This window comes from Hippocampus guttulatus, chromosome 22, assembly GCF_054856545.1.
Source record: "Hippocampus guttulatus isolate MCC_2025c chromosome 22, RoL_Hgut_1.0, whole genome shotgun sequence".
Classification (NCBI taxonomy): domain Eukaryota; kingdom Metazoa; phylum Chordata; class Actinopteri; order Syngnathiformes; family Syngnathidae; genus Hippocampus; species Hippocampus guttulatus.
This window is the reverse complement of record NC_141282.1, coordinates 617,761-634,702: the sequence shown is the minus strand read 5'-3', so window position 1 is coordinate 634,702 and position 16,942 is coordinate 617,761. Positions and strand designations below refer to the sequence as shown.

General features: G+C 44.9%; 1 pseudogene across 1 annotated transcript; it reads right to left on the bottom strand.

Annotated features, from left to right (window-relative positions):
* Positions 1-1,170: 1,170 nt before the first annotated feature.
* LOC147185903 (caspase recruitment domain-containing protein 8-like) lies at positions 1,171-16,011 on the bottom strand (annotated as a pseudogene). The gene is made up of 4 exons (XR_015099397.1): positions 15,994-16,011; positions 7,149-7,198; positions 6,258-6,772; positions 1,171-4,531 (listed from the first exon to the last, which is right to left on the bottom strand). The product of XR_015099397.1 is annotated as a caspase recruitment domain-containing protein 8-like (transcript).
* Between the last annotated feature and the right edge of the window lie 931 nt (positions 16,012-16,942).

Below are 16,942 nucleotides of genomic sequence, written 5' to 3'. Positions count from 1 at the left end.
GGCAAGCTTAAAAATACAAGAATACACACTGGTGAGAAACCTTTTGCCTGCGAAGTTTGTGGCCAAAGATTCTCTCAAAAGGGAAACTTAAAAAAACACACACAAGAACCCACACTGGTGAGAAACTTTTTGCTTGCATAGTTTGTGGGCAAAGATTTTCTGAGAAGAGAAAGTTAACAAACCACATAAGAACCCACACTGGTGAGAAACCTTTTGCCTGCGCAGTTTGTGGCCAAAGATTCTCGTGGAAGCATCAGATTAAGAATCACAAGTGTGATGATGAGACAAACAGTCATCATTAAAGTTTCCACTTCTCACCTGAGAAGGTTTCAGGTTTGCATGCGCCAAGGCTGATGTATTTTATCCACCTTCTTACTGGGATGCTCATGTTTTCCTTGAGTGCATTGAAAAGTTTTTATTTTTTGGTTGTTGTAATGATTTAGAAAATTTAGCATTTTCATCAGGGTTATACTTTTGGAATCTTCATGGGAGTTAGTTTTCATTTGGTTAGAGTTGTGGTTTTTAAATGTAGTTTGTTGTGAGGAGGTTTAGACGTTTGTCTTCATTTTTTTTCCTCCTCAAAATTCAACAGTCCTTGAATTGTAGAAAAACCTCTCTATCCTGTATCATTTGGGCCATGAATAAAATATTATAAATGTCAGTGTCATTACTTTTTGCATGTTATGCTTTTTGAAAAATAACACAACTGATTATTCACTCACTTTGTGTCAGTTTGAACTTTACTGGGTTCTGTTCAATTGTCTTTTGTCAGCACCGCTTCCTGGAATACCCCTGGACTTCTTTGGATCCAGTCTGTGCCACAGTACACAGGAATGAAAATACCTCTGAGCTCAAGGTTCCTTAGCTTCCCCTTAAGAGGCCTCATCATGGTGCGCGGATCACTTTGCCTTGGTCATTGCCACAAGTTTCACACTTGCATCCACTTCCATTTTGTATTCTCCAGCCTGTGAAAAAATCTGCAAAGTCTGTTTTTATCTGTTCCATTGTCCTTCAGTGTTGCTCTCAGCCCGTTGTTAGCCCGTTCGCCCGACGTGTAATTACGAGTGACACGGTTTAAAATCTGCCATTTTGGTGCCCTCAGCATAAATGCTTTGTCGTGCCCCCCTCCTGGCTCTCCCAACGACCTGTCACAAATGAATAATATCTGGGTATTTGTCAGTTTTGCTTTATTTTACAACATATTCAGCAAAAATATTTTACAAAATGGGGCAGTCCTGTGACCCAGTGGTTAGCTCATCGGCCTCACAGTGCAGAGGTCGTGGGTTCGATCCTGGCCCCGACCTCCCTGTGTGGAGCTTGCATGTACTCCCCAGGCCTGCGTGGGTTTTCTCCGGGTACTCCGGTTTCCCCCCCACATTCCAAAAACATGCATGGCTGGCTGATTTCACACTCAAAATGTCTCCCTACGTGTGAGTGTGAGCTTTGATGGTTGTTTGAAACAGAAAAAAAGTTATACTGGAGATCTAATTCATTTGCAGTGCGTTCTCTGCGCTGGATATGTTTTCTTGTGCGCTGAGAGTGTGCGACCAGTGTGCAGTTGCGCATCTTAGAGGGAACATTGGTGCCGTTGCATCTCTGGTAAAAGTAAATCTAAATGAAAGATACTATTCATTGTATTGCCTCACTCCGGAAATTTCGATTGCCTTATGCTTCGAGACAATTAACTCGCTGGTGCTGCCTTTGGGAGGAGTTTTGTTTCTTGGATGCATACAATGTCTACTTTTTCTTCACTCAGCAAGTCCTCTCGTAGTGGCAGTTCTCGGTTGATACTGTTTGCATTCCATTGAAGGATACGGGTCTTCGACTGTTTGATCCCGGTGGTCTTGGGGTCAAGTCGTGGCTGAGTTGTTTGGGCGCTGTTGCTTGACGGTTGGGGACTTACGCAGTGGGGGCATCTCCACCGCTGTAACTGTATGGCATCTCGAGCTAGGCTGCGGGTGGGCAACATGCAGTTGAAATGGAATTTGCTTTTGCAACTTGAGCAGACCAGTCTATGGGCCCCCTGCTGAACTCGTCTCTGGCACTCAGCACATCATGCTCCTTCAAGTATAATGTCTGCATTTGGCTGGGGTGCTGCGTCGGAAGTTGATGGAATAGCGGATGTGGGTGGAGGCAGTGTGGCAGTGTCCTTGGTGAGGACACCGTTACAGCAAAACCTGTACAGTATTATACCTATATTTCGATTTGTGCCTCGTTTTATATGGGATTCTTCTTTCATTAAAAAAATGAAAATACATATATTTTTAGCTGTATTTCAATGTTGGTGTTTCAATATTCAAACAAAAGTGACCAAACAACGTGTTTTTGTACTTGCTATATCTCTTTTCAAACGTAATATCGAGTCACCAAAAGAGCAACGGACAACACTGCGGTGAAACTGCAAATGCTCTAATTCGTTCCAAGGCCTGCCCCCCCTCCCCAAATTCAGACAGAAATGTTTTATTAATATGCATCAAAATATGTAACAAACAAATGTTACAATTACATTATTGCACTATAAAGTGCAAATACTGGAACCAGAACTTGCTCATGAGCGACGGGTAGATGGTTTGGAGCTCATTCTTGAAGGTTTTGAGGACCTCCACATACCGCTCCTTGGTGACTTTCACTGCTGCGCCAGATTCTTCGATGAAGATTGGTCCAATGATGCCTCTGGCTGAGATTTCTGGTTCCAGCAAGACGGATCTGTCCCGAGATTGGCTGAAAGAGAACTTCGGAGGCCGAGTGATCAGTCTCAGTCACATCTCGCGACATTCGCTCATTTTAATTCACCAGTTGTGTTTCTAGACAGAGCAACTGCCAAATCTTACCCAGTTGGATTTTTCCGAATCTTTCAAGGGTGTTCAAATCCGGTCCACGCTGTATGTTTTAGATATCTCCTTCCTCCAACAGCAACCAACACAACCGATTCAATTGATCACACACACACAACTAAAATCACTTCATGCTTTCTTTCAGCCAATCGGAATCTATGAACATAAAACATGTCCAAGCTATTATGAAACAACAGAATGCAATTTAGGTCATCTTAACATGAAATAATATGATGCTCAAACATAAAATGATAAGAATATAAAATAAGCTTACACAACTATCATTCTTTCTATTCTAAATTGGCAATAAAAAAAGAGCAGATTTTTTTAAATTCCATTTTTTTATTGTAACACACATACAAAAAATGTTTAACTTTTCTCAACTGGAGGTAAAGGGTCGAAAAGTACAATTGATTCATAGCTCATGTTGGTCCACAGAAAATACCTCCTGTGATCAGCAATGTTGATTCCACCTGTCACATTCTTCTGGCAGATTGGTTGTTGATCGAACACATTTATGGATGAACTGATATGACACAGCTACTAAAAACACAGTTGAAGATGTGCTTTCGTACCTGTTAAAAAAAAAAAGATCACGATTTGCTTCATATAGTTTGTTGTGAAAACACTCTCAAGTAACAATTTGGAGTAATTAAACAGAAAATAAGTGTGTGCGCAATTATAACATGCTGGATCGGGGGCCTTGAGGACCAAAGATGCCCGCCCCTGGTCTCTCTATTAATCTTCAGTCTGTTTCCAGGGGACCCAGGCTTCATTCCAGGTGGTCTCTTGCGACATCGATGTTTTCACGCCAAACCAAGATTCTCCGCGTTGTAGGGGTCATCCTCATGAAGAAACGTAACCATCATCTCGCAAGCGGGTTCACCTTTCTGGATGATTGTGCTGATGAGGAGACACGCCTTGCAGATTCTTATCATTTTCATTGTTCAGCGCCGCTTCGTCAGCCTCGCTGAGAACACGGACTTGAAACAGGCGGCTCACCAGCGTATCCAACATGGCCATCGATAGCCGCCGGATGAACTCCGACCAAACGTTTCTTAGATCTCCAACAAGGGATCCATGCTGCCTCCGTGTCACTGGCACCAAAGGAACCAAGGCACCCCAGACAGAGCCCGTGCCATTATGTTCCCTCAGTGTCAGATGGATTGACCCCAAGCTGCCTAATCCAAATATTTGGAACGCAGGATTGTAGTTGTGAGACACTGGGTAAAACGTCGCCCTGTCCGGTTGAATGAAGATCAAGTCTGATACCGTCCTGCTGCTCAGCGTGTACTTCCGCCGCGGGACCAGCTCGCAATAAGAGATAGTCTCGATGAACCTCTCGTTGCAGTTATTTCTCGCCCTCTGCCGTCGCATTTGATCCTGTACCACGTTTTCCGGGAGTAAAAACACTTGAAGGGACGGCACCCCAGGATCTAGGAAGACGGCCACCAGAGCTCGGATGGGCACGAGAGGCCTGTCCTCATCTCGCATCAGCCCGAGAGCGGAGCAGCCCGAGATGTTGGCTACGACGTGGGTCGGGGTGGTCTCGTTGGGGCTGTACAGCTCCAGGCCCTCGTGCCTCATATGGCCCACCCACAAGGGGTCGGCCAACTTGGCCGCCGACAGGATCTCGCAGTGTTGAAAGTGAATTTGCCGCACTATCAGACCCTCGCACTCGATGTCAAAGAGCGGGCCTGCATATGGAAACCGTGAGGGCAACTTCACTTCTATTTTAAGATCCATGTGTGAGGTCCCTTTATCCTCACGAGTAAACCAAGTCAGTGCACTGGTAGAATAACTGTGCCTTACCATGAACATACTGTATTTTCCGCACGAAAACGTGCACCTAAAAAGCCTTCCATTTTCTTAAAAGCTCACAGCGCACCTTAAAATCCGATGCGCCTTATGTATGGTAATTACGGTAATCTAATAATAATAATAATAATCATAATACATTTCATTTGTGGGCGCCTTTCTAAAAACTCAAGGACACCTTACAACAAGCAGTTAAAAAACACAAATACAATGTTAAAAACAACATCAAATAAAATAAGATAAAATAAAACAAGATAGAGACAATGGATTTATGGTTAGAGTGAATAAGCTTGTCTCAACAGATGTGTTTTGAGGCTGGATTTGAAATGTGTTCATAAGTCTGTCTTACAAAGGTCAGCGGGGAGTGTGTTCCACAGTTGGGGAGCAGAGCGACTGAAGGCTCTATTTCCCATGGTGACGAGGCGAGCAGGGGGGACAGTGAGGAGGAGAGAGGAAGAAGAGCGAAGAGAGCAGACAGGTGTAGGAATATGGATGAGGTCAGACCGGTATGGAGGGGCAAGGTTATGGATGACTTTGATTGTAAGGAGCAGGATTTTATATTGAATGCGGTGTATAATGGGGAGCCAGTGGACATGTTGGAGGACAGGTGTAATATGGTTTATGGATGGTGTGAGCGTGATAATGCGAGCGGCTGAGTTTTGGACCAGCTGAAGCTTATGGAGGGTTTTTTGGGGGAGACCGAGCAGGAGGTAGTTACAGTAGTCAAGTCGGGAGGTGACGAGGGTATGAACAAGTATAGCAGTGGAGTGAGGGGTCAGAGAAGAGCGGAGCCGGTGGATGTTTCTAAGATGATAATATGCAGAACGAGTAATGTTGTTGATATGTGAGATGAAGGAGAGGGTGCTATCAAGGATGACGCCCCGACTCTTGACCTGAGGGGAGGGGGAGATGGTGGAGCTGTCAAAGGGAATGGAGAAATTGCTTATTTTGTTTAGGGCGGATTTGGTGCCAATGAGGAGTTCAGTTTTATTTTATTATTTAATATGTCAACCCCAAAATGGCTCCTGCTTACAATGCAGAGTTCAAACTTAAGGCGATCGGTTACACAATTGAACATGGAAATAGAGCAGCGGCAAGAGAGGTCAACGTTAACGAGTCAATGTTATAACTTGCTGTTACTGAAGTGAACTGTGTTGCTGCTTGATTAAATACGTTTTACTGACAGCTGATCGTTCTGTTGGTATTTCCTTGAGCATAGCTCCATCTATTGGAGGCCTCATAGATTGCGTCTTATAACGCGGTGTGCCCAATATATGAAAAAAAATTACAGAATAGGCCATTCATTCAAGGTGCGCCTCATAATCTAGTGGGCCTTTTAGCGTGGAAAATACAGACCACCCTCCCCACTACCGGTGGCGCTTTTGGCTGACTGATATGTAATTTAACTCGACTCGTAAACGACTGCTGCACTAGTAACGTGTCATGCACTAGTAGCTTGCTAATCAAGGTTATGGAATAAATGCTGAAAAAGCTTTTCCCTCGAGCCACTAGAGTCCACGAGTGTGCTGAAACGTTGTACTGCTGAGGCCAAAATTCATCGTAGTTGATAGACATGAAGGCTGTGAAATAAGTTTCTTTGCATACCTGCGGGCTTCTTGCAGTGGGAGGCTAGGAGGTCCATGTCCCAGGAGACCACGCTGTAACGCACATCCCCTTGTCCATCCATGACATGGATGTGGTACGTTTCCTTGCCCCCCCCCCCCCCCAAAGTGATGTCCGGCGTGCAGTGCTCAAAGTTCTTGACAAACAGTTCCAAAGAGCTAGCAGATGACGCCACACTCTGGCTCGCTTGCGTTTGTCCGGGCCAAGTGCAGCTGAAAGAGCGAGGCGAGCGGGATTGGTTCTGTCTTCCCAGCCATCCGCTTCAGTCCGAGTAGCACACGTGAGGAAAGGCCGGGACGGTGTAAGTGTAGGTGGCTGGCTGCTGCTGCTGCTCGGATGGGTGCAGCTCCAAGCGGACGGCGTGTGCGATGGTCTTGGGAGGAGGCCCGGTGAAGAAATTGGAGGTCATGGCAGAAATTTCAGGCAGGGGACTTGAAAACCCTGAGTTGATGTTGGTCTGACTCTGGGCCCTGCAGCAAAGCCCGTCGGATTTTGTCCTGAAATAATGAAAAACGTCATGTCTACGGTTAGGTCTGAAATTGTTGAAAAGATTTGACGCACTGAAAGTGAAAATAATAGGAATATATTAAATTATTATGAGACTTTTATGAAGGTGCCTTAACCGAACAGATGTACGTTTTTGGGAAAAAAGCTTGCGCTGCTTTGAAAATAAAAATATATCAAAATCTATTTGGTTATCAAATATTGACCTCATCAAGGCTGTAATAACCTCTATAGAGATTTTAGTCTCTTTATAATCACACTGGCTAAACCCCGGTAGGACAAGAAAAGACTCCGTGGACGAGGATACTATTGTAGTATCAAAATATATGTATTTTTACAGAAAAACTAAAGAAGAAAAGAATAACATACAGAATAATGGAGAGCGTACCTGTCCGACCTCGAGCGCCGTTTCGTCTCAACTACTAGTTTAGCTGTTGTCGTTGATCAAAGCTCTTTGATCTGTGACGCCCTTTGCCTCAGCGCTGATTGGTTGAATGTGTGTGCGTGCTCGTGCTTGCATGCACACTCGTGATGGGAATTCCAGCTCTTTTTAGAGAGTCGGTTCTTTAGGCTCGGCTCAGTAAAAAGAGTCTCTTTCAGCTCCCAAATGGCTCCTCAGTTTTTTTGTTGCTGAAATTAATTTACGACCAAAAATAACGTAAAATTATGTGTAAAATGAATTACTAATGGAAAAAATATACAGTATATCAAATATTTATTATTTATATAACTTTATTTATATTCTTCTGAACATACTCAACATGGAGTACAACATGGAGTGCTACAAAAAATAAATTACAAAGTACAAAAACAAAGACCCATCTCAAAACAAGATCAACAAAAAGTTCCAATCTCTGATTGTGTATATTTATACGCTTTTAACTATTTACAGTAAAACAACATAAGTAAATTTTGATTACCACACAACAAATTATTAATTAAAATTTGATATTGGATATTTTAACCTTGCACAGTCTACACGCTGCCTTTGAACTATCAGTTAAGTTGAAATGAGTCCAAATTTCACTGCGTTTCCTATCCATTTTTTCACCTTTCCACTTTCCCCCGTGGTGTTTTTTTCTCTGTAGCGCTATCGAGCTCTCTCTCGTCTCCCTGTTTCTCCTGTTCGTTTGCTGCTCACAGTGCGCTGCTGTGTATCTAACTCCTCCCCCTTCTCTTCACTGCAGCGTGTGTAACCCTCCCCTCCCTCTTCTACCACGGATCTTGACCAATCACGTGCGGCTTTAACCGGGGCCCCCCCCCCCCCGGTTAAAGCCGGTTATGGAGAAAAAAAAGTCGGTTCCTATTCGGAGCCGTCTCCCGCGTTCACTTCAAAGAGCCGGCACTAAGAGCCGGTTCGTTCGCGAACGACACATCACTTGTGCACACAGCAGAGAGCAGCGGATTTTTGACTGCTGAGTCGTGCTTCGCTCGAGTGGCGTCGCAACACTCATCCCAAATTTTGCACTTTGCACTTTGTTTTTGGAAAAAAAAAATATTTAAATAAATATTTTGTGTTTTTCTCATTTAAAGATGGTTGTTCTTACAAAAAAGGCATAAAATATAAAAATATAAAGAAATAATGAAAAACGTTGTCTACTGTTAGGTCTTAAGTTTTTGAAAAGATTTGATGCAGTGAAAGTGATAAAATATATTTATATTAAATTTTTATGACACTTTTACGAAGGTGCCCCTTTTTGACGAGTGGAGGCTGTCTTGGCCGCAGTAAATTACTGGAATGAATAAATTGCGATGCAGCCGATTGAAAATATCACAATAAACCGTAATATTTAAAAGTAAATGCAAAGTATTCAAAAAAGGTTTTGTAATATTTTCTTGCCGAGTCGATGCTCGGGTTGCCATGAATTTTGTCCTCAGGGGTTTGCCGTCCAATCTTTGTTCGAATCCTGCAACTGTACTCCGTACGATAAATTATTACACAGATTTATGAGTGAAAAAAAATCACAAAGAAGACCAAAATGTTCTTCTAGAATTATATCACTTTAGCCTCGACGCAGGACGACCATCGTTTCTTTATTGGACTGTAACATCATTATTTCAAGTTTCTGGGCCTAGCTTAGCTGACTTAGCCTTGCTTGCTAGCCGCTTCGTCGCGAAGCAGAGATCAAGAACGGAAACTGTGGTGGTTTTCTTGAAAAATGCGCCCAGGAAGAACAGCAGAGAATGAGGAGCAACTTTGTGGGGCAAAAGAGGAGAGCAATGCTGTTTTCAAGAATTCTCAATTTGCCTCACGCAGAGCAGGTTTGGTCTCTTCTAGTTTTACACTATAAATCCACAAATTATTTTTCTTCACGTCATTATCAACTATACAGCACAAAGCTGTATTTTCTGTCTCGAGTGGCCAAGTCAGCTGCCACGATTTTTCATACTTGCACATGCTGCAAGGGCCAGTTTCAAAATAAAGCCTTATAAGACATGGATGTACATATATTAAAAGATTTCTGCGCATTGTGGAGATCCACAGAACAGACATTTGAAGCAAAATCAACAGTTTCTTCAACACAGGAGATGTCCGGCACGGGTTTTTAAATTAATACTGTATGAACAGAATGTTTCGTTGACCGATAAATGTCTATTTTGTTTTTTTAAAACCTATGGCGACATGCAAGTCAGCACATTTACAGCGCATATTTTCATCCACATCTACGAGACGCATCAACCGTACATAAATGGTTAGTGTTACTGGCAACTTTATAGTATAGCGGGGAATGTAGCGTTACATTAAAGTGACTGATGAGGCATAAGAAGTGATGAAGTTTTGAATGGGAACTTGCAAGCTAGTTACCTCCTCGTTCCAGCGGCTCTGACGAGGACTCTCAGCTGCTTCCCGTTATGTCCGAAGGCACGTATTCGTCCGACATATCGGGATCCAAATCGCTCTCCAATTCATAGTTTTCGCCGTCGTCATTACGAGACGATTCCAACGAATCTCTGACGTGTGCCCAGCGTTGGCCATGCGAAGCAATGCAGCCTCTTTGCCGTCATCGCTGGAAGTCGCCGCGGAGACGATTTGTGGGCGATGTGGGGCATCGGGAGGCACAAAATGCTCTGCCAAGCGATGGTCGCTGACGTGGAGCAAGTTCATCTTCATCAGATGAACTCGAAACTCGGCGTGAGCTATGCGGGCCGCGTGTAGCACGCCATGTTTGTGCAGGCCGACGTTCGTTTGACGGGTGCCGCTTTCGATTACGTGACCGAAGCGTCATTTTCTCTTCCACACAAACACCATCTCCTTTGTTGTTTTGTTTCGAGGACGCTTTTATACCGAAAAAAAAATCATTTTTAGTTAGTTATTTCCTTTTCTCCATCGTTGCTAGTTGCTAATGTTCCAATCCACTATCCACATATGCCCCTCCTTCACTGTACGCCCTTTCTACTACTTCTGCGGCGTGATCCTGGTTGATTTTTGCACCGCTGCCACCTGATGGCCATTTTTTTGCTATTTAACATTGCCGTCAAACCTAATCCTGTGGTCATCATCATCATATCTTGTCGCGCCAGTACTGGATCCATTGCTTGGCAGCATCACTTGTGTCTAAGAGGTCTTGATCTGTGCAGGTGGGCCCCAGTTCACAATCGCGAAGAATGTGCTCCATTGTTTGTATTGGGTGGCCACACGGACACTCACTGCTGAGTGAGAGTCCCCATTTATAGGTGTTGTTCCCAGTCTTGCCTACTCTGGTTCTTGCTCTATTTAATGTCACCCAGTTCTTTCTTGAGAGGGCAGTTCCACTTGGAAGATGTTCGTTTGGGCTTTGGATTGCGCCATTTAGTGCAGAGCTGTCCCATTCTCTCCATTTTTCGAGCCTGTGGTTTGTTGACTGCTCAGGGTCTAAACTTTGGACGGTTATAAAGCTCTTTCTGGACTTCAGTCTTCTTATTGAGTCACTATGACCATAGAGGGGGTGTCTTTTGTCATTTTCTTGACTATGCTTTTGTGTCCTTGCATGAATGTCTCTACGTATGTGTGGTGGTGCGATGCCCGCCAATCTGTAGAGTGCTGGCAGTGGTGTTGGTTTTAGTGTGCCAGTAATTATTCTGCATGTGTTGTTCAGCTCAGGATCTATTTTGTGAGCATGACACGATCTTGTCCATGCTGCTGAGCAATATTCAGCAGTAGAGTAGCATAGTGCTAGAGCTGTTGTTCTCAGAGTTTTAGGATCTGTTCCCCAGTTAGAGTTAGCAAGTTTAGCTAAGAGGTTGTTTCTTGTGGCAACTTTTGACTTGAGTTTCCTTACATGTTCTGCGAAGGAGAGCGTTCGATCTAATGTGACTGTGGTGAGAAGTGGCATCAGACTCTCTTGTACCCTCCCCCATGAAAAAACGTGATTGACGTATTAATACGTCATGGGGAGGGAGCGGCTATGCGCTAATTGACGTATTTATACGTCAAAGGGTGTAAAAGAGTTAATATTTGTGGAAGCTAATGTTATATTCTTAATTCTCATTTTATGTTTGAGCATCATATTATTTCATGTTAAGATTACCTAAAGTGCATTCTGTTGTTTAATTGTTTCCAGATGATTTTATGTTGATAGATTCTGATTGGCCGTTGAAGTAAGGGAAAGCAGGAAGTCATTTTAGTTGTGAAGTGTGTGTTCTCGAACGTGCTGCGGTGCAGACGTCTTTTTTTTTCAAAAAAAAATGCATTCAAAGGATTCCATCTCTCTTTTTGCCGTTCGTAAAGTAGCCATCCATTAAAAAAAACAACGAATCCCTCAACTTACATTAGCTGTAAATGAGTCTGATTAAAACCAAGACAAGACAAAGATGACGTTCACATGAACCACAGTGCGCTGCTCTACCATACATGACTTCCGTTGTGCGTGTGTGATGTCACTGCTTCAGAAAGCCCCCGCCCCCTCAGCAACAAGTCAGAGTTCAGTTGGTTTAGTGACAGGAATCAGCGGCCAAACGGTGCACCAGCCGGAACGGGACGTCCACACCGTGGAGGGTGCAGCAGTGACGCTCAGCTGCAGCTACGACAGTTCGACGTCGGGCGACTACATGGTACAAACAAGAATCCAACGCAACACCCGAGTTAATCTTGAGCCGATTTAAGATCGATCAAGGCAAGATGGCAGAAAAGTACGCTGACAGGTATCGCTGCAACATGGACGCCAGCGCTTGGCAAGCTCCTCTGCGTATCGAGCGTGTGAAGCCCAGCGACTCGGGATTCTTCTACTACGCCCTGAAGCCCACGCTGACACATCCACTGGCGTGCCTGCACAAAAACTCTTGCAACCGCCTCATCTCGTAACATACATTGGGGGTGTGGCCTCACAGGAAGAAATGGGTCAAATTGTCTCAGAGCTGCAACTTATCGTGACAACAGCCTGTTTTCGTGCTCAAGGAGGATATTGTCTTGTTCCGTTGTGGCCCAGTGGGGCTAAAAAAGTAATTTGTAACTCACTGAGGATGGTTTTTCGATTCTACTTGCCGCTCACTCTGTCATGAGTCTCAGATGTGCTCCTTTGCTCATCTGAGTTCAGACTCCATATGGATTCCTTCTAGTATTTCAATGTCCTCTCCTTCTTTCTAATCTGAAGTTAGGTCTGTCCAAAATGGGACAAATTTGAGTTGGGAATACTTGGATTGGATTGGATACAACTTTATTGCCAAATGTGCTGTGCACAGATGGAATTACTTCCCTCTCATTGAAAATTAGGTCATATGTTGCATTACACCAGTGCTTTTCTAATAGTGGGGCGCACCCCCCCCCCCCCCCCACCAGGGGGGCGCGAGGCTCCGTCAAGGGGGGTGCGTTTGACCTCGGGGAACATGCTTTTTTTATTTTTTTATTTGGATTTTGTTTTACTGTCCTAGAATAAAGTGCCGTGGCACCTCCACTACATTAGGGCCAGTGGCGCTCTCATTGGCAGAGTTTGCGCAGGGAGCATTCGAAGGGAGGAAATATGACGAGGCGTATGTAGCGCTTGCTTTCACTGTATGACTACGGTGGCAGACGAGGAAAGATCGGTGTGTTTACTGTGTCTAAAAAATTGGTAGCGGACAGCATGAAGCCAAATAAATTAAGGCGTCACTTCAAGACATTACACCCCAATCACGCCGATAAGCCGCTTGAGTTTTTTCAGCGAAAACGTGCCGAATATTGCCATCAATCAATCCGCTTCATGACTGCTCCTTCAGTGAACTAAAACACAGGTCCCGGCTACACATTGAGCAGGAGTCGAGAGTTGCTGTGTCCTGCTTCAAACCTCACTTCGAAAAGCTGTGCATTGCAAAACGTGGTCATTGTAGTCATTAATCCAGACATCAACTTTGATAAAAAAGAAATTATCACAAATTATTTGATATCTTTTTTGTTTTGCAAGTTCAAGTTTTTTAAAAATATTGTGCTCTGAGTAGGGGTGTTCACACAGCAGACATTTGCTTCGGTGCTGCACCGATGTATTTTGTTGCGATATATCTTACACTGGAGCAAATTTTGTGGAGTGGCCACACGGACAATACCACTGACAAAGGAGAAGCATATTAACCCCAGTGCAGCCCCACTTGCATTCACACGGCAGTTTCTGCAGCGGTGCAAAACGATAGAAAACAAAGAGCTGTCGTGTTGGTTCTTTTTAAAGCATACCCAACTCAAGCAACTACTGTACAGGCACATCCTTCTCCTTCTCGGTCTGCTCGAGAGGCGTTCATTGACCGCCCCCGAAAACGTAAATCAACGATGACTTCAATGACACTCATAAAAGCAAACATAATGCGCCAAACAGAAAATCAAGAGAAGAAATCACAAAATAAATTCTATGGGGGTTGTGAACACACAACAGAGGAACAAACTACACAAACAACTCTGAGGCAGTCCAGTTTCCTACAAAAGAAAAGATGACGGAAGTACAACAGAGCACGAAACCAACGCATTCTTGTTAGGGAGGGGCCAGCCAGGCAGCCTCCTCAGCCAGGGTGCTCTGCACCTCACACCTGAGACCCGTCAGGTCATCACCCACCTGTTGCCTATCTGCTCGTTTGGACTGGTACAAATTGACTCACAGACCATTCCCCAGTGCAAGTTCGTGCCGTCACCACGCCAGTGGACTCTGATGCCGTCTCCTGCAGCTTCTTGTTCCTTGTGTGGACATTTCCTTGTGGACTCCTCGTGCTTCTCCCTGAGTGACTTTGTGAAGACTCGTAAATAAACTACGCCAAGTGTTGGCTTCCACGAGACCTGCCTGTTGTCGTGCTATTGGGGTCACATCCAAACCCTAACACTATTATTATTATAATTCCAATTATTACCCTTTTTACGAGCTTGATTTTTTTTTGGTTGTTGGTGCCTGATGCACAGTGTGTGATGAGCGCCATTGCCTTGTCCATCCATGAGCCATAGCTGCGGTCTACCAGGACTGCTGCACCCTCAGTGGTATGGATGTCCCTTTCCGGCTGGTGCGCCGTCTGGCCGCTGATTCTTGTCAGAAAAAGGCAACAAAAGCGATCAGATATCAGTGGAAAGTGGCAGTGACCTCACGCGTTGATTTCGGATGACCTTATCAAGGCTTGGTATCAACAACCACCATTTTACATGAATACATTGACACCTCAACTTAACTGTATTTATAGTGCACTTTCAAACAGCCATCGCTGCATGCAAAGTGCTGTACATGGAGCAATTTAACATATAGAATAAACAGTAAAACAAATCGATACGTTCCGGTGTGTTGGGGGCATACAAAGGACGCGGAAAAACACAAATGATCTCCCCTCTAAAGAACAGATAACACAGTTGTTATCATTTCACAGTCCAAAAAAAACCACATTTACATCTTGTAACGTTGCGAACACTTACGCTGTACAGCTGTTCACACAACTCACTAGTGGTAGATTTCAAACTCCAAACCACGATATTGTGCTCTACAAATACCATTGAACTAATTAATCATCTGTCCAAAATTAACACCTCACATGAGTCATGGTAAACTAGTTACCAATCACCTGAATATCGCCAGGGTTACAACGACCGGCCCGGTAGTCCAGTGGTTAGCACGTCGGCTTCACAGTGCAGAGGTACCGGGTTCGATTCCAGCTCCGGCCTCCCTGTGTGGAGTTTGCATGTTCTCCCCGGGCCTGCGTGGGTTTTCTCCGGGTGTTCCAGTTTCCTCCCACATTCCAAAAACATGCATGGCAGGCTGATTGGATGCTCTAAATTGTCCCTAGGTGTGAGTGTGTGTGTGGGCGTGGATGGTTGTTCGTCTCTGTGTGCCCTGCGATTGGCTGGCAACTGATTCAGGGTGTCCCCCGCCTCCTGCCCGAAGATGGCTGGGATAGGCTCCAGCACCCCCCGCGACCCTAATGAGGATCAAGCAGCTCGGAAAATGGATGGATGGATGGATGGTTATAATGACGATCATGGGTGTATCAAGTTGGGACAAGCAGTAGGCACAGTTCAGCGACTACCCTCCTTCACGTGCATGTCACCCTCACTTCACTTCCTGGTCTGATTCTCACGTGCTCTATATGTTCCCGCGTGTTTTGATCGAGCGTGGCTCTTAAAGTGACAGTGCTACATTTGTTAAACAAGACAGCCTTCACGACCAAAGTCAAAGTAAGGTTCACCTGGTTACATTGTCCCCTGCTACAAGTCAACGTCCTCTGTGACTTATCACTCTACCCCCCATCTGGTGAAGGTCGAGGTATCGCGGACCACCCCTGCTATAATCTGAGAGAATACATCCGGACTTAACGAGATGGCATTGCATGCTGACACGGGGAGACTGCATGGATTCTTGTGTTTCCCTGCAGTTTTCCTCTGACTTTTGCGTAGGGCAGAACTGGGTACACCTACACTAACAGTCACTTCTCTTTCTCCCCTCGGTGCAGGCACAGGTCTTGGGCTCTCCTCGGTGATGCTAACATCTGATGTGGCCTCAAGGTCTTGTCGCGACTCTGTTTCCAAATGTTCTTCCTCCTCGGAACCAGTGTCAGAAACATTATCATCTGGCTCTTGGGAAACTTCCTCTTCAGCAAGTGGTTGATTGAATTCTTCAACCAATACAAACTCAATATCATCTGCCTTGTCTTCTGATGGTGGAGCTGGGATAGGTTCCTTAACAGGTGCTTGGCGAGGACTTCTCTGTTCCGGCGCTGGTCCCACACATGGACGGAGGTTGGACCTATGCACCCTATTTGTCAGTCCTCCATCTAGGGTCTCTACTGTGTCGGTGGTTCCTTGTACCTCCACAACCTTGTACATGGTCGAGGCCCATGCATCCTGTATCTTATTTCTTCCGAGAGGCCTGAAACGTAGGTACACAAGTTCACCCACATCAACAGGTGGACAGTAGACTTTCTACTGTTGCTGGGCCATTCTCTCAGCCGCTTGGCTTTCAGTCACCTCTCTTGCCCTGGCATGTGCATCTCTGAGTCGTTCCTGGTGTACCGCAAGCCAGTCGACTGTATCATCTTTGACTTGTTGCTTGTGGCCAAGCAAGGCATCCACTGGAAGGTGAGGATGGATGCCAAACAACAAGTAATGGGGTGAATGTCCCGTGGTTGAGTGTGGAGTCACATTATATGCATAGACCAACTCGGACAGGTATTCCGGCCTACGGCGTTTCTTTTCAGGGGGAAGCGTACGTAGAAGATGATGTAGGGTTCGGTTGAACCTTTCACACTGCGGATTGCCTTGGGGGTGATGGGGTGTGGTTCGGGTCTTCTTAACGCCATAAGCTTCCACAACTCAGCCACGACAGCACTTTCAAAATTCCGGCCTTGTCAGAGTGTAGGCGTTCTGGCACACCATACTTGAGAAGCCACTCTCTCAGGATGACTTTCGCAGTAGTATCGGCCTTTTGATCTCGATGCCTGCAGCTGCCTGATCATACAGAGTTCAACTCCTGCCAAAGCTAACTCTGGGTCTAAAACCTGGAAGACAACATACTCTTGCTGCCTTAAAGATGCATTTAGAAAAATAAAAACTGATCTGAGATTTACGTACTCAAATGAAGATCCAAATCTTTGCGAGGAAGCATTTCTCTCGTCACTTTTCACTTCACTGTACGACAAATGTTGTCCATCGAGAAGAATAACCAGGAAGTATCAAAGCTTGAACAAGACATGGAGGACACTGTGCATTGAGAATGCATGTAAGAAGGAAAACTTGCCATTCAAACGTTTTGTAAAGA